General features: G+C 37.9%; 1 long non-coding RNA gene across 5 annotated transcripts; it reads left to right on the top strand.

The window, feature by feature from the left end:
* The first annotated feature begins 1,212 nt into the window (after positions 1-1,212).
* LOC102654628 lies at positions 1,213-18,137 on the top strand. 5 transcript variants are annotated; one of them, XR_410552.3, is made up of 9 exons: positions 1,719-1,930; positions 2,043-2,641; positions 3,201-3,386; positions 5,794-6,290; positions 8,421-8,571; positions 8,674-9,389; positions 9,781-9,850; positions 9,970-16,451; positions 16,651-18,137. It is a non-coding gene; the product is annotated as an uncharacterized LOC102654628 (long non-coding RNA). The 5 variants fall into 5 exon arrangements; XR_003305631.1 differs by lacking the exons at positions 1,719-1,930; positions 16,651-18,137 and adding an exon at positions 1,213-1,229 and having other exon boundaries at positions 9,970-13,910; XR_410555.3 differs by lacking the exon at positions 16,651-18,137 and having other exon boundaries at positions 8,507-8,571; positions 9,970-13,910.
* Positions 18,138-19,711: the final 1,574 nt, after the last annotated feature.

Raw genomic sequence — 19,711 nt, 5'->3', positions numbered from 1 at the left:
CGTTATAAAGTCGATTCTCTGTTGATTCAAGATGATAATATATGACTGCGAAAGATTTCACATGAATAAAAACAAATTTAAAAAAGGAGAAAAAAAAAGAAAATCATGGAATAGAAGCAAAAGACGGCACACTTCTAATTACAGATTCACAACAAAAGTCTAACTACCACTGCCTTAGCACTGATTGACTGTTAATTTCTTCATGAAATAATTCGGTAACAATTTGCTTTTTGGATGGCGCAATCATTATTTCGTTGTTATCCTTTCTTCCTTTTATGAATGTGCACCGTAACATTCAATTAAACACGAATTAAAGCAACCAATTTGAAATGATTCACAGAATTATTTTTGACGTTGTCGTTAGAATATACGATTTGACTTGTATTGATTAATGGGCGCTGCAATTTCATTTTTTATTTTTTATAAATTAATAATTAAAGATATTGTTAAGTTGGATTAAATAAAGCTTGTATTTTTTATCGAATGAAAAATTTTATATATATTATATAACGAAAGTAAAAGAAAGTAAGTTTCCGAACTTTTTCACTTCATTTTCCAAGCTTTTACTTAATCTGACATCTATCGAAAAATTTTTAAATTTATAAAATAATTATCGCGTAGCGCCATCCAACTGCGGAATAATAAAACAATGATCAACCATTGAAATTTTTTTTAAACTCTTTCAGAAACGTGACGTTGCATAAAAGATAGAAGACCGTTTTCTAGACAAGATTGCCCACTTTACACTCGGATAGCAGGTCAGTGAAAAATAATGGGATTGAACGTTCTCCGAAAAGAACAAGATAATGAAACTGTCACAGGAGAAAGATGACAACGGATTCGGTCTCGTGTCAACGTTGTATCGCGATCTTTTGATCGCGACCGATAAAACTCGTTTCGAAAATTTCTAAATCGTTTTCGACTATAATCTGAATAAGATGATTTAAATAAAATCATTATAAGAAAGTTATTTAAAGTTATATATATATATATATATATCGTAATAAGATCGTATAAGATTGTAAAATACGAGATTTTTTATTAATAAAATTTATTTGATAATTTAATAAATAATTGATTATCGATATCAATATTGATATCTCTAATTTGAAATTTGTCCAATGAAGTTGTCTGTTTAAACATACGTATTTCTCGACAAATTCTATTTATCTAATTTTTTTTTAAACAATTACAATGGTTTATAGAATGGTTCATACATTATAACGAAGGTAAGATATATTTTTTTCGCATCTAAATTTTTTATTAATAAAATTTATTCGATAATTTAATAAATAATTGATTATCGATATCAATATTGATATCTCTAATTTGAAATTTGTCCAATGAAGTTGTCCAATGAAGTTGTCTGTTTAAACATACGTATTTCTCGACAAATTCTATTTATCTAATTTTTTTTTAAACAATTACAATGGTTTATAGAATGGTTCATACATTATAACGAAGGTAAAATATATTTTTTTCACATCTAAATTTTTTATTAATAAAATTTATTCGATAATTTAATAAATAATCGATTATCGATATGAATATTGATATCTCTAATTGAAATTTGTCCAATGAAGTTGTCCAATGAAGTTGTCTGCTTAAACATACGTATTTCTCGGCAAATTCTATCTATCTAATTTTTTTTAAACGATTACAATGATTTATAGAATGGTTCATACATTATAACGAAGATAAGATATATTTTTTTCGCATATAAATTTTTTATTAATAAAATTTATTCGATAATTTAATAAATAATCGATTATCGATATGAATATTGATATCTCTAATTGAAATTTGTCCAATGAAGTTGTCCAATGAAGTTGTCTGCTTGAACGTACATATTTCTCAGCAAATTCTATCTATCTAAGTGTTTTTAAACGATTATAGTGATTTATATAATGATTCATACATTATAACGAAGGTAAGATATATTTTTTTCGCATCTAAATTATTAAATTTATTTAAATATATTAGAAAAATGTGACATTGACAAATTTTATTAAGTTAACAAGCCTAATGAATTTTCTTTACAGTGTTAACTCTGCAAACATGTTCCCCGGACTAATCTATAAGAAATAATGATATCATGTAACTTATGTTACGATTATATGGATTAACCGTAAACTGGAAGATCGAAATCGTTGATAATTAGATCATAAACATGATGGCTGATTTCGTGACGGCATACGAAAACGATCAATCGATATCAAGAAGATGCTTGTCTACGACAAATTACGCTCCAGACGATCAAGACAGTCATCAAGACCTGATCGATTCATTCATCGCGATTTCATCAGTGATATTAGCGGCATGCGAGCGACGTGTTCACCAATTATCGTGAAATTTGCACACTGACAACTACAATCTTTTCTCTTTTATGTACGCGCGTGATGAGAGTTGTTAATGATGACATGAATCAATGTGATAGCGTTGTAAATCAATTTTTAATTGCGATTCCGGCTCGATCTGCTCTCGATCATTGTGACAGTGTTGCTAATATCGCGAATGAAATTCGACGGATAATGCATTATAGTGGATTGTTCATTTGATTTTAATAATTATCTGTCAACTTGTACACGATAGAAAAAGAAATCTAGTTCTATGGCTGGTTTAAAAGCATAATGAAATCATAGTAAGTCAGTTTATATATTTAATAAAATATTGTGTATATATAAGGTTATCTCAAAAAATTTTTTCGTTATTTGTGATTTTGATGATCATTGAAAAATATATAGGTTTATTTTTCATTGATATTAAAATATTTCTCTAGATCTATTATTAAATTTTGGACTGTTTTAAAATTTATTAATTATAATGTTATAAAATTAACAAATTACAAACTTGATTAGGTTAACTTGATAATTTGAATAATGTAATAAAATAATGTAATAGATAAATATTCTAGGAAAATATTCTAGGAAAAACATTTTAACAAAAACAAAAGATAACAGATACTATTATAAAATTTATTAAAATTTTAAAAATGATAAAATATCATTAATTTATATAAATATCATTCATCTTAATTACTATTTTGAAAAAATGAAATCATGGAAAAATTCTAAAAATCATGGATAAAAAAAATAAAAAAACGAAAAGAATTTTTGAGATCATTTAATACTTTGTTTTAATTGTAATGAAAAAAAAAGTTATACATTATACATTATACATTGCATTAATATACATTGCAGGTAATAATTATATATGCATATCGTAATTCAAATCATAATTTCAATAAAAATCATTATGTTGTCGCTTTTTGAATATTGATGTCGAAGAATCAATGTATTGATGATAAAGAAAACGTGTCTCTCTCTCTCTCGGACCATTTTAAACGTCTTTATGAGTTTCGGCTGTTAACACGATCATGGAAACAGGTATGGGTTTTTTTTTCTTGATGCCTTACTCTTCTATTATCTACGGGATCTCAGGTGGCTAGCGCCTGGCACGCATTCGTCAGGGACAAATGAAGTCGTGATTGGACAGGAAGTACGGCCAAAGAGCCGGCCACCGTGTTTCTCTTTCTCTTTTTCTCGATTATACCGAGACTGGTTCTTGGCTGGAATAGCTCGATAAAGGTCGAATTTACTGGTTTACCTGTCGAAAGTTGGAATATATTGTTAATTTCCTGTGACACCTATCGAATGAAAAGGAATATATATATATATTTTTTCGTATACTTTTTAATTTATAAAAGATAAAAAATTAAGAGTTGTTTTCATCCTTCGAATATATATATTTCCAAGAAATTTTACTATATCATTACTATCATTATCATTTGAAATTTTTCAAATTTTAATGAATTCCAAATTTCTCTTTGTTAACGCAATGATAGTAATCCATCGTACTCCATTTATAATGGAATACAATTCAAATAGATTTTGCCATTTCGATATTTCGAACACACGTAACCCAAGTTCCATATGATCTAGTGGATAACCTAAGCGGAAACGAAGTTAACGAAGTCGCTATTCGGCCGCAGATGCATCTAACGACTTCCTCGAAAGTCATCAAAATTGTTTGAATTAAAGATGGAGCGATTAAAGTTACAAAAGGGGAACAATGGTCCACCTTAATCAAATCGCATTAAAAAATCAAGGATAATAAGAAAATAAAGGGAGAATATCATTCTATAATGGATGCAATCTGTTTGTTTCGTACTCGTACATATCGGTCTCGGCCGCAATTTTTCCTGATCGTTGGCGACTCAGCCTCTGCTCCCTCCCCCTGTATCCTTTCATGCTCGTACAGCTCGCGTGTCGAGGTAATGGTATGTACAGAAGGATAATCTAGCAGATACGCCGTCGTAGGTGCATCGTTGTGTGGGATCATAATGTGCAAAAGGAAATCGCCTCGCTTTAAGGTAAATGGTCGGGGAGCGCAGTGCGTGCCCGGCCGCGTGTGAACCACCACCGGTTTCCTTTCATTCACTAAAGTTTCTTCATCGCGAATGTCGCACGATTGCTACGCCCGATTATCGTTGTGCGAGCATCATCTCCGTGGTAAAAAGAAATTCTTTCGCGGAACCGATCCGTTAGCGATTAACGGGATCGTGTCTGCAAATTTTTATTTGAACAAAAATTTGATAATATAATTTTTCAACTTTTAATTAATTTTAATTATCGTTATTAGTATAAAATGTAACGTAATTGTTGGCAAATTGACGTTTAAAATTTTGAAATATTATTTTTGTATTTATTTTACTTTGTATATCACCATTTTCTATCGATGTATAATTTTAATTTTAATTAGTATTTAATTAATATTAATTTTAATTATAGAATATTATTGAATTGAAACGATAATAGATAAATATAAAGAGAATTAATACGATATTTTTAATATGGAATGAAATTATTCAGAGGTCGTGGATCGATTTTTTTCATCCGTGACGAAATCGGGAACACGCGAAAAAATGATGCGAAACAGATTCCTCGATTAATCATGGAATCGGCATTGTCGGTACGGGAGAAATTGTTTTCGATTAGAATTTTATGAGCTACGACCCCGTTGTTACGTATTATTGTTTGCAAAGCGCGAAATGTAGTTCAGGAGATCGACCGTGTGCCCGATTGAAATATAAACAATTACGCGGTTCGTTTACCATTCACCGCGTCTTTCACTCATTCGACGAGTCGATCTCGTTGTGGAACGATATATCGCGTTTATTCCACGATATATTATACGTAAAATACAGAAAGAAAGAAGGGGATTTCAAAGGACGAAGAGAAAAAGAACGATGAAACACGTAATTAAATGGAAGATGACGATGGCCTCCATCGAAAAGATGGTCAAATCAATCACGTTTGTCCTGAATTTAAAACACCGTGTATCGGAAATCACACGTAACGAGATGTATTAAAATTATGCTATCCGGTTCGGTGAACGAAATTCGATAAAACACGGTCCAATGGGCTTTTAGTCAAAATTTAAACACCGAACGTACGGTGGAAAGCGGTTATTTTAATCTCAAAATTATTCCATTCAATCGTCAACGTTTCGATTCGATAACCATGATGGTCTCGAATAATTCGAAACATCAGATTTATCGTCGATTCGATCACAATAATCCTCTGGCCGTAGAATATTCGCCAAAAAAATTTCAAACTACGCTACAAACTTCGCTGTAAAAACTCTTCGCATGATATAATAAATAATTCGACGCAAGAAAAGGATTTAGAAAATTCTCTTTAATAAAATAAAAATGGAACTAGTTCAACCGAATCATTACACTATATATTCATTGTATCGTAGAACAGATAATTCAATTCTCTCTTTTTTTAGGATCCTTCATCACGTGGCGGAGGGGCGTAAATAGGAATTCGCGTGACACGTTAGTCTAAAATTCGCGCGTGAGACAACGGAGGCCGCGAATCGGTGTGTTCGCGAACACGCCACTTATCATAATGCTTGCTTAATGCTCGTTGCTGGAACGTGGTGTCTCGCGTGTAACCACCTTGTAGAGGAACGCCCGTGGGACCAACCAGACTTCCCTCTACGTGATACGTTGACGAGGATACGTGTGCGAGTGCATCGAGAACATTCCCACAAATTGGCAGCGGCCTGTTCGAATTGGGAGGGAAATAGAGAGAGAGAGAGAGAGACGAGAAAAAAAGAAGAGAGAGAAAATATAGAAAATAACGACGATAATACGAGGAGAGGCAGGATACGTTTGTTAGCTTTGCTGTTCGTCCGGAAAACGCTGTAGGATTCCGGGGTTCGGCCAAGGGGGTGACAGAGCGGCCATTGTTATTTCCGCTTACGCGATGCTCTTTGATCAGGTTCGTTGATGCTTTCTTTTTTTTTTTTTACTTTTTTCTCTTATTTAGTTGTTCCTTTTTACTGCGACTTGTTTGTAGCTTGTTAAGGACGATACGACTCGAAGCTTTTCGACTCGTTGTTTTTGAGTGACAATTTGATGATGTATTTTTTCGATGGTGAATAGTTGATCTGGGAGCAGGTTTTTTTTTTTTTTTTTGGAAAAAGGAACGCGGGTTATTTATCCATTAACCTTCAGGCTGAATTGACTGTCTGAATCAATAAAGAATAATTAATTATATATTATATTTTATATTCTTTTTTTTTTTTTTTCTTTTTTTTAAGTATTCCGTTTTAATGTCAATTTTATTATAACAATCCATAATAATATATAATTCTGATAGAGATATTATTCTGTATAGAAAATAATAACGTAACTCATTTACGTTATCATAATGGATAAATAAGGAATTTAAATATTTAAATTTCTTTTTATGATCCGCAAATCGGAATTAAGTCATCTAATTAGCACGATTCGCATCATATAATTTATCGATATTCATTGGAATTTTGATTTAATTCTTGTTCCAAGATATGGATTTCGATTGTTAAGGGAATCGGCTACCGGGTTTCATTGGCGAGCTCCTCCATTTTACGAGGTTATTAAGTTTTCGAGAATACCTAAGCTAGTTTCTTTGGTTCTCGGCTAATTAGTTTACTGGTGGCCAATAAATCGGATCGGAGTTATATTAATTAGCGATCTGACATTGAGATTGCCTCGTCGAAATAAAGTAATCTCGTTTAAGAGGCAATTATCATCTAGAATATGAAAAAGAGGGGCGAGAGAGAAAGAGAGATTGAAGAGATCTCTTTCGAGATCTTCGAAAATGGCTTTTATTTAACGATTTTAATGGATTTCGATTCCAATTTTGAAATATAATGTTAAATATTATGCATACCATCCTAAATATTTTCGAATTAATCTGTAAACGTCCCTCTTCTTCAATTTGAAGGAAATCGTGTATACGACGATTGCGAATAGGAAAATTGATATTTTGCCAGTGTGATTAAACGCTGATTTATAAATAGAATCGTGTCAGTCGAACTGTAATCCTCATGTTGGGAAATACGCGTGGGAATTAAAGTGATTTAATATAAATCGGAGCAATATTTTATTTCAAATTAATTTGATACACAATATCTTAATTCTAAAAAAAAAACTTCGAGACAAGTTATAAACTCTCTCTTCGCGACAATTTATTACAAGATTATTAAAAAAATGATATTAATCCATTACTACAACCGAAAATTTTCGATTGAAAATTCTCACGAGGAGAAGGACAGAGATGAGAATAACAGAGTAACAAAAAGAAAAAGAAGAAAACCTCGTTCCCAAGAGTGAGTGCAGCCAAGAGATTTTGCATAAAAAGGAAGAGAAGAGAATTCCCGAAGTGGATCGTTCAAGGAACGTTGATCCACGCTCTAAAATAAGTAGAAGGTGTTGTTGTGCTATCGCGTTGCTTTCGGCTCCGCGTAACACTCGTTACACGTATGTGCAACGTTATACCGTGTAACTATGCACAAGAAGCGAGCGAGCGTTATCGCTCACGTGCCCCGAGAGATGTCTGTTATGAATGCTCGTCCGCGACGATGCGGATGAGCATTATTATTATTATCATCATCGCGTAAGGCATCATGCAGCAGGTGAGGCGAGGAGGCGTGGCGCCGGATGTGTATATATCATAGAAACGTATGCATTTCCGGTGGACAGATCTAGATCGATCGGCCGCTCGCTTTTTTCGGTTTCCTTTCTCTCTCTTTCTCTCGCCCGCCCGAAATTACGACCACGCGATTTCTTCTTTTCCTTTTTTTTTTTTTCTTTTTTTTTTTTTTTGCGACCACGCCGGTGCTAGAATCGTAAAGTTTTTTTCTCCCTCTCCTCTATCAACGTTTTTGACGCGGTTTCTATTTTTTTTTTTTTTTGATTATAAGAGGTCGAGACTTGATAATCGTAAGAGATAAATTTTCATGGAAGAAATATCTCTGAGGTTGAGAAAAGATAATAAAAATAATAATTGAGAAGAGCGGTGTAAAAAAGTTTTATACGTAAAGTTTGAAATAAGTTAATTCTTTTTTTTTTTTTGTTTAATTAGGCGGAAGACGTTAAGCGCAATTATAATTTAAGAATTTTATCAGGTGTTAGCATAATGATCGTATTCTGTGAATTCCTTTGTTAAAGGAGAATTGGTAAAGGAGATAGAAGTTTAAAATAAGCGGATTGGATTGGAATAAATACGATGAATTGTAAGAAATTTTATTGAATCCGCCGCAACATTTGCGCAAAAATGTGCAACTGCGTGAAACTTTCTCTCTACGTTATTTCTAATAAGAATTAATTTGTTTCAGAATAAAATGATAATCACGCGTGCTGAATGAATATGTTTCGCCGTATTGCAAATGCATCGAGGCGAACATGCCAAATCGTGTACGAGAAGGAATCATTATTTTTATGGATTAATATCACGGATAACTCGATATTATGATAGAAACAACGACTGTATATCGAAGAATATATATGTATAAATAAATATTACAAAAAAGCAGCGATCGACGGAGAGATTTCAAACGAAATCCCGTCTCGGTATCAATTTTAATTAACAAATAATCGCGGAGGGCAAGGAATAATTAATCAGGCCAGATGGGTGCGCGGACACGTGTTAAACGGTCATTCTGAGAGGACAGTTAAAGTCAAGGATGGTCATTTTCACCAACGGACGATTTTATCAACCCCTACTCGCGAGCTGTAAATTAATGACGAACTACCTGATCTTGCCTCTGGAGAATTCTCGTGTGCATGGACGTTTTATCATCCTTTGCCGATCGATCCATCGTGTCACGCATACATTATCCGTGCTATTAATTAATTTGCAGCTACGCCGCTTCGGATACGCATTGTATCGTAATACATGTATTATAATATATAATCAATAGGATGGCGTGGAACAAAAGGATAATTCATTAACCGTTATCGACGGTTTAATCGAATCGAAAAGAGGCCTGGAACATACATTCGTTCCAGGACGAAAAGAATCAAAGGTACGGTTGGATCGATCGATCACGGTGTAAGTAATTTTTCGTCTCTAAAAAACATGCGTGCAATTAAAATTATTATGAAGATCGTTCGGATTTTGTTGCGATTCGTTCGATGGTGTACATCGATTGATTCATCGAAATAAAAAAATACGGCGAATTTTTCGATGTTGAACAAACTGATCGATAACTCGATACGAGTTAATAATTAAAATCTTTATCTTTGCTCGAAATGTCGAAGTAATTAACACGACAACTGTGTCTTTCGCTCCACTTAGTTCGAAATTGCTAAAATCGATCATTAATCTCTCCAAGTAATCATTTGAATTATTTATTAATTTCCCGAACGAAAGTGGAAAAATTCTTTCTCGACATTACATCTAAATCTGATTAGACTTCAACAAATTTTATCGTTTTTTTCAGATGGATCCATCGTTTGAAGTATTTTCATCGTCACGATTCTGCGCAAATCGAACCAGCAAACGGGAGAAAGGTATTATTATTCGTAAATATCGTTACATAGTCGTTCACAAATCGTTTTCGAACATCGAGTTAAAAAAGACAATTAGAAACGCTGGAAAGGTTAAATAGAAACTAATCCTTTTTGCGAAGGGACTAGCTTTGACCACGCGATCCTGCCGCATTTCGCCACATCGCATCGATCCCCCATGAGATAAGCAGTAGTTTGCCCAGCCACTGAGACGATCGACGTTAATCGAAGTCGGGTAACCGCGCGTTTACAGCTAAGCGACATGCAACTAGTGTCCGTTGCGGCCGCAACGACGCAAAATGAAGAGAAGAAGGGAAACGAAGAGGAAGAAGGAGACGAAGAAAAGTTTCGTTGCAAGTGAAAAATATTCTTCCATTTTCTATCAAAAATTTTCGAAAGAAATTTTTACCATTGTTTCGAATAATGGAGGAAAGGAGAAACTCGATCATATGTCCTATCTCCAAATAATATCAGAACGTACGGTAAATCTACTGGCTGAATAAAACGTTTCAAACGCGTCAAGAGGGAACGCAGAATAATCGGATGGCAGGATATAGCCAGGAGAAAGCGAATAGAGGGAAGAAAAATGGCGTGGAGTAGAGAGAGAGGTGAGCGCAAAGTCGGTGGAGCGCTGTCTCGTAAATTTCGCATGCACCCGTGTCGTTGGATGCGGTAAGCCGTGTAATGCTCGGCGCTGGCCACGGGGGGACGTATCGCGCGCATAAAAATGAGTGAACTCGGTGCATTAAGCCGAGTAATGGGCGCCTTTGGGAGGAAACAGCAGCATAGGCGCCGCAGCCTAGGTGTAATACGCCATGACAAAGTGGCGCGTCTGGCCTGTTGCGACGAGAGGAGGATATAGCTCGGCCTGCCTCGATATCCTTGACCATCGTGTCCGGCCGCGTTCAGCGGCACCAGCACGCGTTGTAAGAAAGCGTATCGCCGCGCGTCTCGTGTTCGCTTCAACTTGGCGGAATAATTAATTCGATCGATCCGAGCCGCGCAATTAAATCGGGGTGTCGGTGCGCACTGATAAGTAAACACCTCTAACGGGCCGGGTTGATATTACATAAATTTATATACGTCACAGGCCAGGATCAGAGCATCGGGCGGCGTGGTATCGCGTGCCAATTTACACGCGTAACCGCGGATTCGATCCACCTATGATTGGATTAATAAGTATGGAAGCAATATTATGTAACATATCGCGAGTTCTGTAAAGTATATATATATGTATATATAGTTTGATCGAGCAACATCGAAATGGTAGTAACGTGCAATACAATACTACACGTGTAACGATTTTCGATCATCAGAAACGCGAGAAATCGAAAATGTCTAAAGTTTTCTTTTCTTACCAATAACGAAGAGCGTTTCGCCGCGAGCGATGGAGGTCAAGAACCGTTGCTAGCTCACAATATTTCAACTTGTTGCGATGCGTGATATACTAGATTCGCGATACGCTACAACGAACGACGTTACACACACACACATATACATCGAGTTCATCTATCGCGTCTATCGTTTTCGACCGTGTATCCTCAATAGCTACGATACGCTATGACTACGCAACGCGATTTTTCTGAGACTCTCGATCGAGTTGACGATTACGTTACAGCTCGTTAATAGGGGCGCGATGAAGTTGAGGTGCAGCAATTTGATGGTGTGAACGGGTTATTACGGTTTACAGCGCCCTATTCATCGAGGGCGGAAGGCATTTCGTCGGATCGTCGCAAATAATCGTGGATGGGTAACGACAAAAAGCGCGCCACTTCTAAGCGCTACGAGATTCCCCCTTGTACGGTTAGAAACCTGTGCGCCCCACTATCGGCGCACACGATTGCGCATGCGCGGTTGCCGTGCGCCGGCCGCGTTGGCGCCAACCGGCGCGGCGGGGTTCCACTTTGGCCATGGTTCGCGCAGTCAAAGGCACTTTTTCGCGATTGTTTGCGGAAGAACGACGCGGTTTGCGAAGCCAACCGGGGCCTTGTACAAGTCTTTACACCGCGGCCATGAAAGCGATCGTTTTTTCTTTTACATAGGATCCTTTCGATGGAATACTCGCCGCGAAAAAGCCGCCCGTGTGAATCGCATTTTGCCGCGCTTTTCGCGCGCGCGGAAGGGAGCAGTGCATCGGTTCAAGAGGCGGAGAGGCACGCGGATAGAGAGTGGGATTAATTGTTTTCTTTGTACCGCGAAGGAAGCATCATAGGCGCCACAGCTCCACATTTGGAACGAATTAATTAACAATAAGTCTGTTACCGTAAGTGGACTCGTCGGATTTAATTAGCGCTCGAGGGTTCTCTGTCGGTTTCAATACTGTTGACGGGAAAATCAAGATGGCGGAAGTGATTAAGTTTAATACGAAATCCTCGAGGGTCTTTAACGGATATTGACGGTGAACTCTTACTTTTATATCTATAGCGGGATCGATCAAAAGAACTTTTCCGATAAAATCTCTTCCTTTACAAAATGGCGACACAAGCGCATAACGTCGATTTTTCGTATAACGATAATACGTTCACCAGTGTCAAAGGATTTTGAAATACGATTATCGTCACCCGTTTCGAAAATAAAAAAAAAGAAAGAAAGAAAGAAAGAGACGTATGCAATACGTACGCATCATGAGGCGAGCACGCGCGCGTCGCAACGTTATCGAATTCACTGACGATTACCGGTTTTATCGACGATAAATAACCACGACACTATGTTGTAATCTTGTGAAATGTAAATGGTGGCCCGAGTGAAATAGTAATTATAAATTTTTCCTGCGTGGCAAACGTTGGCGCTGGTCAACGTAGATGCCGCTTTTGTGTCATTATATATTACACGAGGCCATTTGCACTTCTCGGCCGGGCCGTAATCCGCGAGACACGGACATGGAAAACGCGATACGTATGCGAATGAGCCAATCCCGCCCCGTACATAAATTAGAATATAACTCCCGCGGCTGAACGCGTCTAAGAAATTGCATTTTCTCTCCGCGAGAATATTGAAAGCATTATAAAAAATCTTTACGCGTGCACGCTCGATCGCTCGAACGGTTGCTCATGAATATTTATTCGCGGCAATAACTTTTCTGTCGGCGCGTCTATACCATCGCTATGAAATCGCGACGATTTGCTGACGATCCGACGAGTATCGGGTACGAGTCGGGTAGAAAACGTTATGAAAACGTGGTTAACAATGTTGTTTCTAGTAATGGAGGTGTGTTTCGTGATTTCATATGTTGTCGAATGTACATATTTCCAATGTATTTTTGTTACCTAGTTTTATTTATTTTTATTTTTTTTTTTTGATCGATGTTTCCAATAGATTGCTGTTCGAGATTACGTACAGTAGACGATATATAAATGATAACGATTTTATGGAATATGATGATTATTAAGAACGATTTATAAAGATCGTTAAATACTGCGCTTTAAAAGGAACAAAGTTTATTTATGATCGAGTGGAAAATTAAAAAAAAAAAAAAAATTGTAAAAATTCTTATTATAAAAGATTGGCGAAAAGTTGGAGGGATTCCTAATAAGGACATTTCGCAAGGAGAAATCGCTTTGGGAAATTTACTTTGAAATAAAGAAGGAAGGAGAGAACAAGAGGGAGGATATAACAGGAAATAATAGGGAAAGTAATGAGAAGCGGGTTTTTCCCCCTAGAGGTTAAATTAAACAAGATTCTTTCGTTCCTCTATCTTCGTTCGCCCATCTTGAATTTATTTGTCTCGCTCGCAGGAATCAAGACGCTTTACATTTCATGCCGCATAAATTGTATGTTAACTATAGGTGGAGGAAGGTCGATATTCACCGTGAAACAAGAGCAAAAAAAAAAAAAAAAAAGTATCGTAAGAATGAAACGGCAAGAAGAAACGGTCCTTTATTAAGTACTCTTGCCTTTAAACGGCTTTCAAGCCCGAGTAAAAACTTGCCCCCACCTCGTAATCTTATTAATCAAACAATCCTTCACGTCCCGAAAATTGCCTATAATTCGATCACATTTTCACGAAATATTAATCATCCCAATAAATTAATCGCGCTTCCTCTTCGAAGATATTCGTTGTCAACACATCTCTAACCTTTGCAATTTAGAATTCGATCCCTCTCTCCAACATTGGATTCTCAAAATACCTCTTGAGAATTTAATTATCGAATCAATCGAAATTCTTGGTGAAAAAATTCTCCCTCTTGACAAATTATATCCTCGTTCCCGGATAATATTCAACCGGAGAATCGTTTGATGCCCAAGATTGATGCGACGTTTCTTACTTCTCCCCGCTCACTTTAAAATGTAGTACCATTAAAAAGTGACTCCCTCGCTTCCTCCCCTCGCCTCTTCTCCCTTTCCTTCGTCTCTCCTCCCTTCCCTCCTCTCGCCTCGCGATCCTTCCCTTCGCGAGGCCAGACGGCACGAGCGTTCGAGCGGGTAGTCGAAAAGTAAAAGGAAAAAAAAAGAAAAAAAAAAAAGGTAAAAGATCGCGCTCGTTATTCAGCGTTATCCCGGTGGGCCCCGTGTAGATGATTTCACGCCGTGACACGGCTGCTCGACGAAAGGTGCGTTAAGTGTTGCATTCGATGCAGTCGCAGCCGCGGCGGCACTCTTTCGAGATCCCTCCAACGCGGTGACGGTGCACGGTGCACCGAAAGGAAGTTCCTTAACCGCGGTTGTGTACGTCGGGGTGTGCGAAGAAAAGGGTGAAAATGTTTTCACGGAACGATGGAACCACTCCCATCCTATCGCCCCGCGAGCATTATTTATCGCTGAGGGGGTGAGGGAAAATAGCATGTGGATAAAAAGAAGAAGAAGGGGAAAATTGCTCACGAGTTGCAGATTTTTTCGACATATATAGCAGGGCCTCCTTTGAACCGATATAATCGTCTAAAAAAAAGGAAGAAACCATGAGATATACTTCGTTTTTTGAATTTTCATGGCTAAGCCGATAACTCGACGAAGTATTTAATTACGAATCAGGCTTCAAGTTCTCGAGATCTTTTCCGGACGAGAAAATAGAAAATTCAAAAGGACGAGCGTTCGAAAAAAGAAAACCTTGTTTCATTACGAATCAGACTTCAAGTTCTCGAGATCTTTTCGGAGAAAATAGAAAAGGACGAGCGTTCGAAAAAAGAAAACCTTGTTTCATTACAATTACGAATCAGACTTCAAGTTCTCGAGATCTTTTCGGACGAGAAAATAGAAAATTCAAAAGGACGAGCGTTCGAAAAAAGAAAACCTTGTTTCATTACAATTACGAATCAGGCTTCAAGTTCTCGAGATCTTTTCGGACGAGAAAATAGAAAATTCAAAAGGATGAGCGTTCGAAAAAAGAAAACCTTGTTTCATTACAATTACGAATCAGACTTCAAGTTCTCGAGATCTTTTCGGAGAAAATAGAAAATTCAAAAGGACGAGCGTTCGAAAAAAGAAAAGCTTGTTTCATTACAATTACGAATCAGACTTCAAGTTCTCGAGATCTTTTCGGACGAGAAAATAGAAAATTCAAAAGGACGAGCGTTCGAAAAAAGAAAAGCTTGTTTCATTACAATTACGAATCAGACTTCAAGTTCTCGAGATCTTTTCGGACGAGAAAATAGAAAATTCAAAAGGACGAGCGTTCGAAAAAAGAAAAGCTTGTTTCATTACATCCATTCAGATAAAATTTCTTCGATCTTCGAATCCCCCCTTCAAAGTAGATTCGAGAAACAAATCCATTTAGCTACATCGGAGAATGGACGAAATGCGCTTGTCCTCCGCGCGGAAAGGCAAACTGCGGTTCCCGCGGGTGTTGGGGAATATCCAGGAATAGCCGGTGTCACGGGCAAATTTAACTAGCCGCATATCAATAGCCGGCGAGAGCGGAATCGCCGCGGGCGCGCGATCGAGAGAGAAAGAGAGAGAGCCCCGTTGTTGGGGGGGAAAAAAAGGAAAACGTTCTCGGTCTGCAGCCTCCGCCACCGGTGTCGGTTGGGGTGCGCCCGACGAGCGAAAGGGGGAAGTGTGACGGTAGCCAAGTCCTCATTAGCGCATTCCGCTGCGACGCCCGCGACTCAAAGCGTCGTAAAAACGGCTGAGATGTAGCGAGGCGGAGGGACGGAGATCGAGGGAAGGATGGAAAGAGAGAGAGAGAGTGTGTAGCCGTGGAATCGAGCTGCTCAAACGTATCCACCCCGCGCCACCTCCTGATAGAAAGGGGAGGATGGCCTCTCCTTCGTTCGAACTCGTTACCACTCCGTTCCTCTGCCGTTTCGTCGCGTCTATTTCCGAGATGATGCTTCCCTGTCCCTGGCGCGTGCGCGTGTGAGCTTCGCCTCGCCGATTCTCTACGGGAATCGCTCGATTATTCTGCGAATGGTTTGTCGAGAGGGATTTCAGTTTCGTCGATCGAGTGGTTTGGCAAACGATCAGGCCTCAATCAGTGTTTTGTCGCGATAAGTTCGGAATGGGAGGGGTTAATCCGATATTCGACTCGCGTCTAGGTTCTTTTTTTTTCTTTTTCGTTCGATAAATGCGTAGATGACTCTTTTCCTCTTATTATAATATCATTTTTCCAAGGATATCTTTTTTCAGTTTCGTCGATCGAGTGGTTTGGCAAGCGATCAGGCCTCAATCAGTGTTTTGTCGCGATAAGTTCGGAATGGGAGGGGTTAATCCGATGTTCGACTCGCGTCTAGGTTCTTTTTTTTTCTTTTTCGTTCGATAAATGCGTAGATGACTCTTTTCCTCTTATTATAATATCATTTTTCCAAGAATATCTTTTTTCAGTTTCGTTGATCGAGTGGTTTGGCAAGCGATCAGGCTTCAATCATCAGTGTTTTGTCGCGATTCGGATAAGTTCGGAATAGGAAGGGTTAATCCGATGTTCGACTCGCGTCTAGGTTGTTTTTTTTTCTTTTTCGTTCGATAAATGCGTAGATGACTCTTTTCCTCTTATTATAATATCATTTTTCCAAGGATATCTTTTTTCAATTTCGTCGATCGAGTGGTTTGGCAAGCGATCAGGCTTGAATCATCAGTGTTTTGTCGCGATTCGGATAAGTTCGGAATAGGAGGGGTTAATCCGATGTTCGACTCGCGTCTAGGTTTTTTTTTTCTTCTTCTTCGTTCGATAAATGACTCTTTTCCTTTATTATAATATCATTTTTCCAAGGATATCTTTTTTTCACGTTTATCTTTAGAATCGATTATACAATACCTTCCGAGATATTTTAACATAGATATTATCCGCACTTAATAACACTTTATATGTATTTAATATGTAATGGATAAGAATGGTGGTACAACAACGTAACAACGTCGAGTCAATTTCCATATCGAATCGCGAGAAAATTTTTATCGGAAAATATCGACGCATCCTGTCGATGTTGAAGAGAAACGGGGAGAAAGAGCGCGTAAGAGCCTTGAAGAGCGTTGGAAGAAGGAAAGAAAGAAAGAATTAATTAACCGTGGATCAGCGCCGCCGCGAATAGACACGGTGTTCCCACGGATAAAAAAGTTTCACGACGTCTAGAGAAGACTTCCTGGATCGTGGTGGATCTCGACGATCCGGACGATCTCGTAACGTAAAGACCAGCCGAAGAGAAATCTGGATGATTTATGGGGAGGGAGACGACGACGACCACGAGCACGCTCTCGCGCCCTGGCGAGGGACGGAGAGAAGGAGAACGAGTTCGAATCCCTTATTCGTCGGCCTCTTCTTTCTGCGCTGGCTTCAAATTCATGTAGCGTGAGAGTGTTTATAAATACGGGAAGCCGGGCGGATTTGTCAAGTCGCGCGCGCTCGTTTCACTCGCCGGATCACTCGAGGAACGGAGACGAGGGACACGTGTTACGACGAGCGACGAAGGAGAAAGTATCGCGATTCCCGTTGCTTTCGATCGTATCGGCCTTACGACCCTCTTTGATCTTACCTCTTCTTGCTCCTCTTTTTTTTTCTTTTGCGTCTCCTTTTGTTGCTTACTCGCTTATTTATTTTCATTTTTCAAAATATTTTTTATATCGTTGTGGAAAAGAGGGAGAAATGGAATCGACTAATTAAATGGAATGGAATTTCGAAAGATGGATGGATCGCACAAATGTAATCTTCTAATTCAAAATTTATATTCGGAGATGGAAATATTATCTATCGAGGAACATGTAAGAGATAAGAAGAATGGTTAATCGCGTGTAAACAAGAAGGAATAAGATGAATAAGAGGGAAATGAGCAAGAAGGAAAATTGATCGAGTTGAAATGGATCTGAGACAAGTTATCGATTAAGATGATAATGTTAAAGAGATAATAATAGTTCTTTTGATGAATTAATACTTTAATTTTTATGAGCCCCGATAAATGTAAAAAAGCATATACGATTATATACGCGCATATCGAATGAATAAGTAATATATATATACACAATAATTGAATATGGATTAGTTTTTATATGTTTTTTTACGCTCCGCTAATGGTAAATTAATTATATCAAGGTTGAATAGCAAGTATGCGTGTTAACGTTATATATTATTAAAAGATATCTTTATAAATTTATCGAATATTTATTGAAAAACTTCTTTATAATTGCAATCTGTTTGAACCTTGAACTCGTAATTAATTCTCGATGCACGTGTATTAAAAATCAATCGTTTCAGTCCATCCTGCATTAAATTATACAGATTGCACAATTGCTATTTATTTCTAATTTTAAATAATTTCGTTCAAATTAAATTTTCCACAATTTTTTAAATTTTAATCAGTTACAGGGAGATTAGAAGAGTTTTGACATAAAAAAAAAAGAAAATTAGTGGCGCGGATTAGAGATGGTTGCGATGATGATCCGTACGAGCAGGTGATGATCTACGAAGATTGATCCACGTTGGGCGGACACAGACGATGACGCGTCTTGTCGCAGAGATGTTCCGCCTCCCTGTGCCTTTAATACGACTTGTCGTCGCCTATCTGCCAAGTAAATCAGCAATAAAAATATCTCTCGGCGAAGAAAGCAGTAAAAAATATAATTAGCGCGTCTAACATTATTCACGGTTACCGTGCTCGTAGACGCTTGATATTTTGCACGCCTTTAAGGAAAACTTTTTATCGACTCGCCTGCGTCTATTTAATTAACGCTTCTTACGATGTTGATTTATTTACATTTAACAATGTCTGCATCTGTCAATCACATTGTCGATCAATCTTTCCAAGGTAAAATATTCTTCTTCTCCAATATCCATTCAATCTCGTAAAAAGATACGTTTCATCCTCTTTCGAAAATGATTTCAAACTTTCGTTTATTCGAAACAAAATTCGCAGAAAGACAAATTTCAAATCGAACAAATTATAGATCACGATCATCACGTATCCATCAAATAATCTAAAAAAAGACGCGTTTTAATTCCACCCCAGATGCAACGTCTGCGCGGCGGTGCAGCAGCAGCAGCAGACAGCTAGAAAAAAAGCGAAGCTAACGAGCATCTTTGGCAAAGATTATCGCTACCCCGGTAGAATTATCTGGGCCTCCCTCGGCCGTATAATCATGCCGTATTATTCAGTCACCCCTCCCGCACCTTGTGCACACCGGGATCCAACGGGATCGAAGCAACCGAGCATCAAACTGGCTTACGTTTTCCTACCAGTGGCCAACACGAGCAAACACGACCGCAAAACGTTTGTGCTCGCCGCGCCAACTTCGTCCCTAAAATAAACGATGGAAGTGGGGAGAGGTCGATGAAGAGGGAAAATAGAGATGGAGGGAGGGGTGTGGAAGGATTGGCTCTCGAGGGCGGTCATGAATGTAACACCGCGTCACGCACCGTTGAGATTGAAATTTGTAATGTTCGGTACACACACGACCGGTCGAGGAGGGGAGGATTAATCGGTTACAGGGGATGATACGAGGGAG

This window comes from Apis mellifera, linkage group LG11 (assembly GCF_003254395.2).
Source record: "Apis mellifera strain DH4 linkage group LG11, Amel_HAv3.1, whole genome shotgun sequence".
Lineage (NCBI taxonomy): Eukaryota > Metazoa > Arthropoda > Insecta > Hymenoptera > Apidae > Apis > Apis mellifera.
Note: the sequence above shows the minus strand (reverse complement) of the source record. Positions and strands in the feature narration are given on the sequence as shown.